The 11418-nt window shown below is 43.7% G+C and overlaps 2 pseudogenes; both read left to right on the top strand.

Moving 5' to 3' along the window:
• Positions 1-303: 303 nt before the first annotated feature.
• LOC143672127 (DNA ligase 1 pseudogene) lies at positions 304-8359 on the top strand (annotated as a pseudogene).
• A 23-nt stretch (positions 8360-8382) lies between these two features.
• LOC143672126 (DNA ligase 1 pseudogene) lies at positions 8383-9449 on the top strand (annotated as a pseudogene).
• Positions 9450-11418: the final 1969 nt, after the last annotated feature.

The following is an 11418-nucleotide window of genomic DNA, read 5'->3' as shown; positions in this document are numbered from 1 at the left end:
TCTGTGAGGTGGAAAATACAGGAAAAGGAAGGCTCAGCTTGGCTAAATCAAGTGAGTGAGGAAGAGAACCTTGAGGCTTGGGGTTTGTCTGGGTTCACTGTACAGTCACTAGTGTCTCAACATTCATCAGTGACCTCACAGGTGACAAATCCACTGGCCGAAAGTATGGGCCACACTCTTAAATACAACAAGTCTTCCTTTTTGAGCCTCCCTTCTCCCTTGGCACTCATAGCCCTATAATTCCCTGCTACTACCCTAACCTCTCTCATTTCCTCTTATTCACTAAAGGAAGGCATGGTAAAAATGACCATTTCTGTTCTTCCTGAGTTTATGGAGAAACCCATTTGTGAGCCTTTTGCCTACGCGCCCCCATTGGCCAAACCTATCAGAAGTCAGAAAGTTCAGTTCAACACGGCCATGTAATGAGTTCTGGCTAATAGACTGTGAGAAGTGATGGCTGCCGTTTCTGGGCTGAACACGTTAAAAGCCACTGTATAATCTTCTAACTCTCTGTTCTCCTTTCTCAGTGAAATGTTGAGATATTAGAGCCCAAAGACAGAAATACATCCTGGCTCTCTTAAGCAACATATGGAGGACAGATACTCTGGGGAGCTACTGAACCTGTATGGGACTTTGCATGAGTCAGAAACAAACCTTTGTGATATTAAATCACTGAAACTTCTGGGCTTTTTTAGCTAAGGCAGCATGGCCTATCTTGACTAATGCAGGGATCATTACTCAGACTTATTCATCAGTATTCTTCCTTTCCCACACTAAATTCCTATCCTTGGCAAGGTCATTCATCTTTAGCGATTCACTATCATTTCCATTCTATGGTGGCATGGAGCTGTATGTATCCCCAGAAAAGCATGTTCTTAAGCTTAATCCATTCCTTTGGGTGTGAACCCTTGTAAAATAAGTCCTTTTGATGAGGTTATTTCAGTTAAGGTGTGGCCCAGCTGAATCAGAATGGTCCTTAATCGTTTTTCTGAAACCTAAACCTTTAGGGAAGGTTCCAAAGAGAGTAAAAGCTGCCCAGAGGGAGCAACCAAAAGCTGAAAGTAAACAGAACCTGAAAGGGAAAGAAGCCAGGAGAGGCTGCCCTGTGCAATGCCATGTGACAGAAAAGCCAAGAACCAAGGACTGTGAGCAGCCAGCCCCAGATTGCCACAGTCTTCTGGGAAAAATCATTGCCTTGAGGATACCTTGGTTTTGGACTTCTAACCTCAAAACCATGAGCCCATAAATTCCCATTGTTTAAGCCAACCCATTGTGTGGTATTTGATTTACCAGCCAGGAAACTAAAGCACATGCCAGGTATTTCCTAATCAACAAATTCAGGTACATTCTCTTCCATGAGTCCTAAGCCTGTATTTCCAACTGCTTGTTGGAAATCCCTTTGTGAATGATCTTCTAAAACATGAAAATTCTACATGTACAAAACCAAACTCATGTCCTTCTCCCCATATCCAGGCCTACCTCCAGATATACCTATTCTATTAAAAGACCACATGCTAGAAAATGACCTGACTTCTCTGCACATTCAGTCACCTAGTACAGTTCGTTCTCCCATCTCCCCAGATATATGCACCTCACCCCCAAACCACAGGCCTCATTTCTGCTTTCTCTGTTTGGTCCCTTATTGAATCTCAGTCATTTGTACCAGAGAGATTAAGGCATCTATCCTCATCACTCCACTGATTTATTCTTCCTAAGGACAGAAGTTACTTATACACTGGACATGTTTTAGGCCTTATAATGCTGGACTTTTCTGCTGAATACTATTTTTCATCCTCTCCTCCTTTAAATATGCAAGTCTATTCATCTCTGTGATTATCCTTATGTTTCAATTTTAGGCCCCTCTTCTGATTAGCTCTTAAGTGTCGTTATTTCTCAAGCATCTATCTTTACTCCACAATTCTTCCTTATCAATGAACTTTCCCTGGATGCTTTAATCTACTTCTACAACATTCACTATTTCTGCACATAGGAGACTTTCTCCTCTCATACTCTAGTTTTGATCTTTTTCCCAAATTCCATCCTCCTGCTGGATTGTTATCTCTATTTGAATATCCCTCATGTACTTCAAGCTCATGATGCTCAAAGCTGAAGTCACTGTCTTATCCCTAAACCTCTTTCTTCCAGTGTATTTGCTTCATCATTCAGGGGACAAGCAAGATAGAACTTTCAGATTTAGCGCTCTAACTCCTCTTATTCCCTCATATTGTATATCACCATATCCTGCTGGTTTTGCCTCCTAAAAATTTCTTTAACCCTCTTCTCCAACTCTGCCATTGCCTATTGCTGTTGCTCCCATTTGGGTCTTCATCTTCATTTCCTCTGACTGCTGGCATCATCTCCAAATAGGCCTTCCTGTCTACAATCTTATTCTCCTCAAATCTCCCCTCTCACTTAAACCAGATGGCCTGGCTATGAATACATCTCTGATTAGCTCTCCTAATGTTGCTTCCCATGGCTTGGGGGATAAACTACAAACTCCTAAACAAGTGAGGCAAAGCTCTCTACTGACTTCTCTATGTTTTCATCTTTTGCCTCCTACCTAGTTACATTACTCACAGATAGTTTATAATAAATATTGTTGCTAGATTAATTTTCCTAAAGCATATTTTGCTGTTTACATTAACATGTTCAAAACCATTCTCTGTCTCCTTATTGCCTACCCAATGGAGACCGACCTCTCAGCCTTGATGTTCAAGGTCCTCCATGTCAATTCCAGGATTTCATCACCCTAGGATGGGAATATCAACTAATGGTTCTACTTAAAACATTCATGGGGTCTGCTTGATTAGTTGACTCATAACTCTGGACTTGGGAATTGAGGGTATGGAAGAGACTATGGATAGATATAAACTGGCCCTGGCTGTGAAAAGGAAGAGCAGCTGCAGGGCTAAAGAACCTACTGGGACTGTAACTGAAAATGTTTTCACATGTATATTTCATGCTTACTTTATGACACAGACTTTTTAAATTGAGCAAACCAAGGCTGAAAAATTTAACTTCCCCAAGTTATACAGAGAAGGTAGGGTTTAACAAATGAATATTATTGATGACCCATTATACTGATATTTCCTTTAGTCTCCAGTATCTTAGAACAGCTAGAAGTAAAAACCTAAAATTGTGGAATTGTAACTCGTACCAAACTCTGAAATCTGTTCTACAACTAATTGTGGCAATGTACTTTCAAATATATTGCATGTTGGTATATGTTATTTTTCACAAAAGAGAAAAAAAGGAGAAAGGAGTATATCAGAGAAGATAGGATGTAACAAATGAGTATGACTACTGAATCATTATACTGATATTTCTTTTGGTCTCCGGTGTCTTAGAGCAACTAGAAGAAAAAGCAAAAAATTATGGAACTGTAACCCATATCATACTTTTAAATCTATTCTATACTTCTTAAAATGTATTTTTCTGGCCACCCATTTCTCTGTGAGACTGAAAACTGGAAGCCTTCCAGGCCTAGAGCTTGCATCTATTTAGGGAAAGTTTGGCTCCTTTGGGCCACCACTGTACTTGCACACTGGTGTCCTAAGTGTACCTCTTGGCTACAATCCTACATTCCAGGGTTCCAGAGGTCCTTGTAGCCAACGGCCTTCCTCCTTGCTGGGAAACTTAGAGTACTTTCCGCTACATTCCCTCCTGTGTGCTGGTGCCAAGGGGGCGAATCTAGTCACCAGCCTTCCCATTATGGGAATCCTTTTGGCCATAAGCTTTCCTGAGCACTTGTGAATTTTTCCTCTTGTTGGTGCACTAGGGAGAACTCTCCGGGTACCAGTTTGCCTGCATGCTGGGAAACCGATTGTCCTTCCAGTCACTGGTTTCTCCACATGCTACAGAACCGTGGTCTGTTTTGGTCATCGTGGATCTCTCAACAGTGGCAGTCTGGGGAATTATCTGGGCACAAGTACCCATACCACAGAAAAGCAGAGATCTTAACGGTCACCAGCCTGCTAGCTTTCACTAGAGAACTGAGGGTTCTTTCAGCCACTGTCTATCCCTCTTGCTTGCCTAGGGTTCTGGGATAGATTCTGACCCCAGCCCCCCCCCCCCCCCACACACACAGTCTTCTTCCTGCTTACAGAGAAACCAAGAACACTTAAGGCCACCTTCCCTCCTGCACTCTGGTTCCCCAGGTAGATTTTTGATACCAGTCAGCAAAGCCGCTGAGCCTCCTAATATTCTTTGGGCCATCTGCATGACCCCCATTCTGATGAATCAAAGCCCCTGTAGGTCACTGTCAGTCCCTATGCTGATGCCCTGAAGTACTTCCACCCAAGGGTTCTCCTAGGGCTCCAGGCCTCCTGCTGATCACAAGCATTTCGCTTACTGAGGCACTGGAGCACCCTCAGCTGCCTTCCTTCCTGTGTGCTCTTGTCCCTGGATCCCTTCCAGTCCCTAGCCAGCCTTCCTGTTGGCATCCTAAGGATCCTTTCCATATAAGCCTGCACATGCTAAAGGACCCACAGCTCCTTTTAGACACCATCATGTACTCCTGCTGGTTCTCTCAAAACATCTGGTTACCAGCCTGACATGTGTTTGAAAATCCAGGTCCAGGTCCCAGGTGGGCCACAGTGGCTCAGCAGGCAGCATTCTCACCTGTCATGCTGGAGACCTGGGTTCGATTCCCAGTGCCTGCCCATGTGAAAAAAAGAAAAGAAAAGAAAACCCAGGTCCCTTTGCATCCATGTATTTCGTTCTCAGGTGAACTGTGGGACATTATAGGCACCCTCTGCCTACACACTAGGGTTCTGTGGGTCATTGCACACTCCCTTTTTCCTGAAAGCTGGGGAACCCCAAGTACTTTGGGCTACCTCCTTCCCAAGCTCTGGATGCCTGGGAAAGCAGATGAAGGGACCGGGGTGGGGGTGGGGTAGGTGGTCTGTTCTGGGCACCCATTTGTCTGTTTAACTGGAAACTAGAGGCTTTCCTGGCCTTCCACCTGCATCTGTTTAGGGGAGGTTTGGCACCTTTAAGCCATCACTGTACCTGCACACTGGTGTCCCAAGGGAGCCTTCCGGCTATGATCCTGCCTGCGGGGGTTTAGGGTTCTGGAAGTCCTTCTAGCCAACAGCCGTCCTCCTTGCTGGGGAACTTAGAGCGCTTTCTGGCACATTCACTCCTGTGCACTGGTAAAGAAGGAGCCCATCTAGTCACTGGGACTGCCTGACCACAGGGACCCTTTTGAGCAAGCTGTCCTAAGCACTTATGAATTCTGACTCCTTTCTGCCACCATCACCTCCCCTTGTTGGTACAGTGGGAAGAACTTTCCGGGTAACTGCCTGCATGCCAGGAAATCGAGGGTCCTCCAAGTGACTGGTTTCTCTATGTGCTGGAGAACCATGGTCCATTTTAGTCATCATGGATCTCTCAGATTGGCGGTCCAGAGGATTATCTGGTCATGTGACTCCCGCATCATAGGGATCTACAGATCTTAAGAGTCACCAATTCTGGGAGAATTGAGGCCTTTTTCAGTCACCAGAGTTCTCTCATGCTAGTGACCTGTGGTATTGGCCAGTCACCAGCCTGCCAGCTCCCTAGGATTCCAGGATTGATTCCGACCACCCAGGCTTCCTACTTGCAGAGAAACTGAGAGCACTTAAGGCCACATTCTCCCCCACACTCTGGTGCTCTGGATTCTTTCTTGATACCCATCAGGAGAGCCAATGAAAACCAAAGTATTTTATGGGACATCTTTATGTCCATGTTCTGACAAATTGAGACCCATGTAAGCCGCTGTCAATCCTTGCACTGGTCAGCATTCATATTCATTTGTTAAACCCTATCTTCTCTGTATAACTCCACCATCACCTTTGATCTTTCCATTCTTCTCTTTAGGGGTGTTTGGGCTATGGCCATTCTAAATTTTTCATATTGGAAGGGTCTATCGCTACTATGGAGTAGGGAGATGAACTATCTGATATTCTGGAGAGACTGGGCTAGGTTTCAAGACTTATCTGGACCAGGGACCCATCTGGAGGTTGTAGGTTTCTGGAACTCTAGTGCCTGGAACCGTTGAGGAATCTTATCAGTTGCCCTAGGTGTTCTTTAGGATTGGCTGGAATAGTCCTGCTTGGGGGTTGGCAGGGTATGATAGGTAGCAAGGTCTAACTGAAGCTTGCATAAGAGCAACCTCCAGAGTAGCCTCTTGATTCTATTTGAACTCTCTCTGTCACTGATACTTTGTTAGTTACACTTCTTTTCCCCCTTTTGGTCAGGATGGAATTGTTAATCCCATGGTGCCAGGTCTGGATTCATCCCTGGGAGTCATCTCCCATGTCACCAGGGAGACCTTCACCCCTGGATGTCCCACATAGCGGGGAGGGCAGTGATTTCACTTGCAGAGTTGGGTTGAGAGAGAGTGAGGCGACATCTGAGCAACAGAAGAGGTCCTCCAGAAGAACTCTTAGGCATGCCTAAGGTAGTCTAAGCTTTTCTGCTACCTACATAAGCTTCACAAGAGTAAGCCTCAGGATTGAGGGCTTGGAGGCCTCTTGTTTATTTGAAAGTTAGCCTAGTCCTATGAGCAATTCTGACTTTACCAGGTGCAGTCCCTCCTATTCCCCATTGCCTATATGTCTGGCCACTAAGACACTAATTCTGTACAAGATCTACAAAAATGGCAGAATTAAGGATATTGTTGACCTTAACTGGCCTCTTTGCGAAATTTGTGATCTCTCCAAATTGGTTCATTGAAATCATCTCCCTTCCCATTAATCCCTTTCTTCCTTTTTACCACATGTAACCTTTCCCTGCAGCTCCCTTGAATCCTCTTGTCTGTCCCCTTTCAACACCCCTACTTCCTCTGTCTCTCTCTGTCCCCCTACCAAACCTTCCCACTCATCCCTCAACTCCCTTTGGGCAACTGAAGTTTAATATCTTTCACCTAACCCCTGTTCCAAGTGAGGGGCCTGAAGGGGCTCAGAGACACCAAGTATAATCACATGAGGTTGAAAACGCCAAATGGAAACAGGGTGGATGTTTTATCAGTTCAGATGGATGACCACTTGGTCTCTCCCCAGTTCCGCACCTGAAATTTAGTCCATAGCCTCCATGAAATTACACATCAGGACAATGGAAAGTTTAAAAGATTTTTTCCATGAACATTGGCAGGGATACTTCAGCCTTCATATTAAGCAGTTGTGATGGTTAGTCTTATGTGTCAACTTGGCTAGTTATTTAATCAAATGCTAATCTAGGGGGTGTTGTGAAGATATGTTGTAGATGTGGTTAAATCTATAATCAAATTAATTTTAAGTAAAGGAGATTACCTTTGAAAACATGAGTTGGACTCATCCAATCAACTGAAGGTCTTAAAGGGGAAAAACTGAGATTTCCTGGAGAAGGAGTTCTGCCTCAAGACTGCAGCATAAAATCCTGCCTGAGTTTCCAGCTTGTTAGCACTCAATGAATTTTGGACTTAAGATAACAACAACTCCTATCTGACTTTCCAGCCTGATGGCTGGCCCTACAGATTTTGGACTTCTCAGCTACCATGATCAGATGGGCCAATTTCTTAAAATATATCTCTATACATACACATATGCCTGCACATACAGATGCCCTATTGGTTCTGTTTCCCAGATTTTGGTACTGCGATTGCTTTTAGAGGATCAGAATATCATGCATTGAGTTTTCTGAAAATTTTCTGGGGTGTTTGGAATTGGTTCTGTAGTCTTATTAAAGGCAATAATGACTCATTTCCAGTGGTAAAGAGGGCAGTGAGAATCCATGTGATGTGGCAATAGTGATATGCAAAATATCACCACAGTTCTTCACTCCCCCAAAGCTGGCAACCAAAAAAATAAGTGAAAGAAGAGAGGTTAGGTGCTCCAAGAGAGGAGACAAAGGGACCCTTGGACCCTACCAGCTACCATCCTACAAAGAACAAGTACCATCCCATAGAAAACGCATGCTGGAAACCAGGCCAGATAGTCCTTAATTTGGCCGTGGCTGGGATATTTGAGAAGATTGAGGAGGTTTCTGCTTTTCTCCAGATGGTGGATTTGCTTAGTAATTTGCTGTGCTCCATGGTAGCCCTGTTGCCTTCAGACTTCCTCCCCATCCTTTACCTTAGCTTCAATCACTTTGTACTGCCCCAGAGGGCCTGGAGCTTGGCAGAGGTGATGGCATCCTTTTCAAGGCAGGGCTCCTGTCCACAGGTTGGCAGCTGAGAAGAGTGATGTGTAGCCATGGCACACAGAGAATCATGCTGCCTATTCAAACCCTTCTCATAACCTCTGGAGATTTCACCCAAGTCCATGATATCATCTAGCTTGCTGGCAGCACCTCCACAACTCAGGAGGTCTTCTTGTTGCCTACTGTCACTCAGACTTAATTCACTGCTAGGTCCCTGAGTGGATGGCTGTGCCTTGGGTTGGTGGAACAGTACCTCACCCAGGACATGGCCACCCTCACCCAGGACATGAGTCTTAAGCTCTCAGGCTAAGAATATGCCCAGATTGAGTCCATGGGTCCCCCTGAAACCAGTGTTGGCCCATCCAAGCCAGGGTATCAGTGAGGTCTTGAAACACTTTGAAGAGGCAGCTTTCACGTGTGAATACAAATACAGTAGACAGAGGGCCTGGATCCATGTTCTGGAAGGTGGGAAGGTGAAGATTTTTAGAAGGAAGACAATACTGGAAAGTACCCTGATATCATCAGCTGCACCCCAAGATAAAGCTCCCATTAGTCACATCCTTCATCCTGGACATGGCAGCTGTCATTTAGGACCAAGAAAAGAAGTAGTTCCAGCTGTTTCAAGTGCTCACCCCCTCCAAAAGCAAGGAGATAGATGCATCAGAGATCCATGTGTTTATATGCCTTAGCCTTCATTTACCCCAATGAGAAATTCCTGGGGTAGAAGTCCCTTTCCTGAGGCTGGCAGCTCCTCCAAGAGAACTTCCTACAGATGGAGGGTGAATTTGTCTTTGCCACCTCCCTGGACACCAAGGACATGGACCAAATTGCTGAGTTCCTGTGGTAGTCAGTGAAAGACTCCTGAAAGGGGCTTATGGTGAAAATCCTGGATGTCAGTGCTACCTATGAGATCGCCAAGAGGTTGCACAACTGGTTTAAGCCAAAGGAGGACTACGTCGACAAAGAGGTGACACTCTGGACCTCATGGTGATTGCTGCCTATCTGAACCAGGGGAAGTAGGCCAGCCACTAGGAGCTCCTATGATGAGAAGAATGAGGACCTAGAGGCCATATGAAAGCCTGGAACTGGCTTCAGTGATGGGGAGTTGAAGAGACAATCACCAGAGACTCTAGGCCCTGGTGCTGTCTAGCCCATGCTCTTACGTGCAGACGGACAATGCAATGAGCCCTAACCACTGGTGGAAACTCAGAATCATGTGGGAGGTGAAGGAACTGATCTCTTCTTTTCCTCCACCTACCTTTCAGCTGGAGGCTTGTAGTAAGCAATAAGGGAAACCTCCTTTGCTTCTTTGGGTTTATTTGCTCAATGAACAACAGAAGAGGTCCTCCAGAAGTAACACTTAGGCATGCCTATAAGTAGTCTAAGCTTCTCTGCTACCTACATAGACTTTACAAGAGTAAGCCTCATGATTGAGGGCTTGGAGGCCTCTTGTTTATTTGAAAGCAAGTCTAGTCCCATGAGCAATTCTGACTTTACCAGGTGCTAGCCTAGCTGGAGGAGACCACCACCACTTGCCCAAGTGGCTCAACTGTACAACAAGCAAAGTCATGTTCAGAATCAGCAAGTCATCTACTAATCCCCTCCCCACTCTCCCAGGACTTGAGGTGGAGATGGAGAGAACCCAGGAACACTCCCTCTATTTTGAAATATATATGGTTTGCAATCTATGTGGTTTTTGAGATTCAGGTATGTGTGGAATATGGGAGGTTGGTTTAAACTGGTGTCTTGGATTCATTTGATCATTTTTTCAATAAATAATTACTGACCAGCTAAACAAATGTCACCATTGGATGCTCATAATCAAATATTTATAAAAGGCAAGGTTCTGGCTGACCATGTATTTGATTCCTTAGAATATTTTTGTCATACCAACAAGTAAATGAGATGGGTTTGTTCCTTTTAACTATGATGGAAAAGAGTTTGGTAATTCCTCAAAAAGTTAAACATATGACCCAGCAATTCGACTTCCATAACAGCTAAAAATGGGGGAAAGAAGGAAAAAAATCTGTTTTAGTTTTCCCATGCAGTAGGTTGGCTTAATAGGAATTGATTGTCTCATGGTTTCAGTGGCTAGAAGGCTTGCTACGTTCTGGGGTTGGTATCATCTGACTGACAGGCAATCTTTGGGGTTCCTTGGCTTTTCCTTCACATGATGCTGCACATGGCAAGTCTTCTCCTTTCTCTTATGGGTTCTGTTGACTTCCAGCTTCTGACTCCTCCCTTGGCTTCTCTTTCTCTCTGACTAAATGCCATTCTTCTTGTAAAGAACACCAGTAATCCAGACTGAAGCCCAAACTGATTTGGTTGGACCACACCTTAACTAAAATAACATCTTCAAGAGATTAATCCAACAGGACAATGGATTGGGATCTGAACATGCCTTTTGTAGGGTACATGATTCAATGCCCAACACAATCCTAAATGGACAAATGAATAAACAAAATATGGTAATTGTGCAAGGCAATATTATTTTAAAATATTATGTTAACTGAAAAAGCTAAGTCAAAAAAGATGATATATTATATGATTACATTCACATGAAAGTCCAGAAAGAGGGAAAATATAGAGACAGGAAGTATATTCATGACTGCTTGGGGTGAAGTGGAAAGATAGAAAGGTGAAAGCTAAAGGATATGGAGTTTCTTTTTGAGGTAACAAAGCTGTTCTAAAATTGACTGCAGTAATGGTTGCATATATCTGAGGATTTGCAAAAAAACACATTCAGATGTACATTTTCAGTGGGTTAATTGTATGGTATGTGAATTACAGCCCAATAAATGATAAAGAATACTGATTTTGCATAATTAGTTCAAAAAGGTCACCAACATAACAGAAACTAGCAACAACAAATCACTGGGAGTAGGCAGAATCTGATTTCTAGAGTTGTCACACTATAATACTCAAAATGTCCAGTTTCCAACCAAAAATTATGAGGTATACAAACAAACAAGTAATTATGGTCATACACAGGACAAAAAGCAATCAATACAAACTATCCCTAAGGAAGCCCAGATTTTAGATTTACATGTGACAACTTTAAATCAGGTATTTTAAATATGTCAAAGAACTAAAGGAAACCACATCTAAAAAAACTAAAGGGAAACATGAGAAGGGTGCCTTACCAAATAGAAAATATCAACAAGGGGTTAGAAATGACAAAAAAGGAACCAAACAGAAATTCTGAAGTTGAAAATTACAATAACTGAAATGAAAAATTTACTAGAGAGAGGATCAACA

The sequence above is a fragment of the Tamandua tetradactyla genome, chromosome X (assembly GCF_023851605.1).
Source record: "Tamandua tetradactyla isolate mTamTet1 chromosome X, mTamTet1.pri, whole genome shotgun sequence".
Lineage (NCBI taxonomy): Eukaryota > Metazoa > Chordata > Mammalia > Pilosa > Myrmecophagidae > Tamandua > Tamandua tetradactyla.
This window is presented reverse-complemented; position numbering and strand designations above follow the sequence as displayed.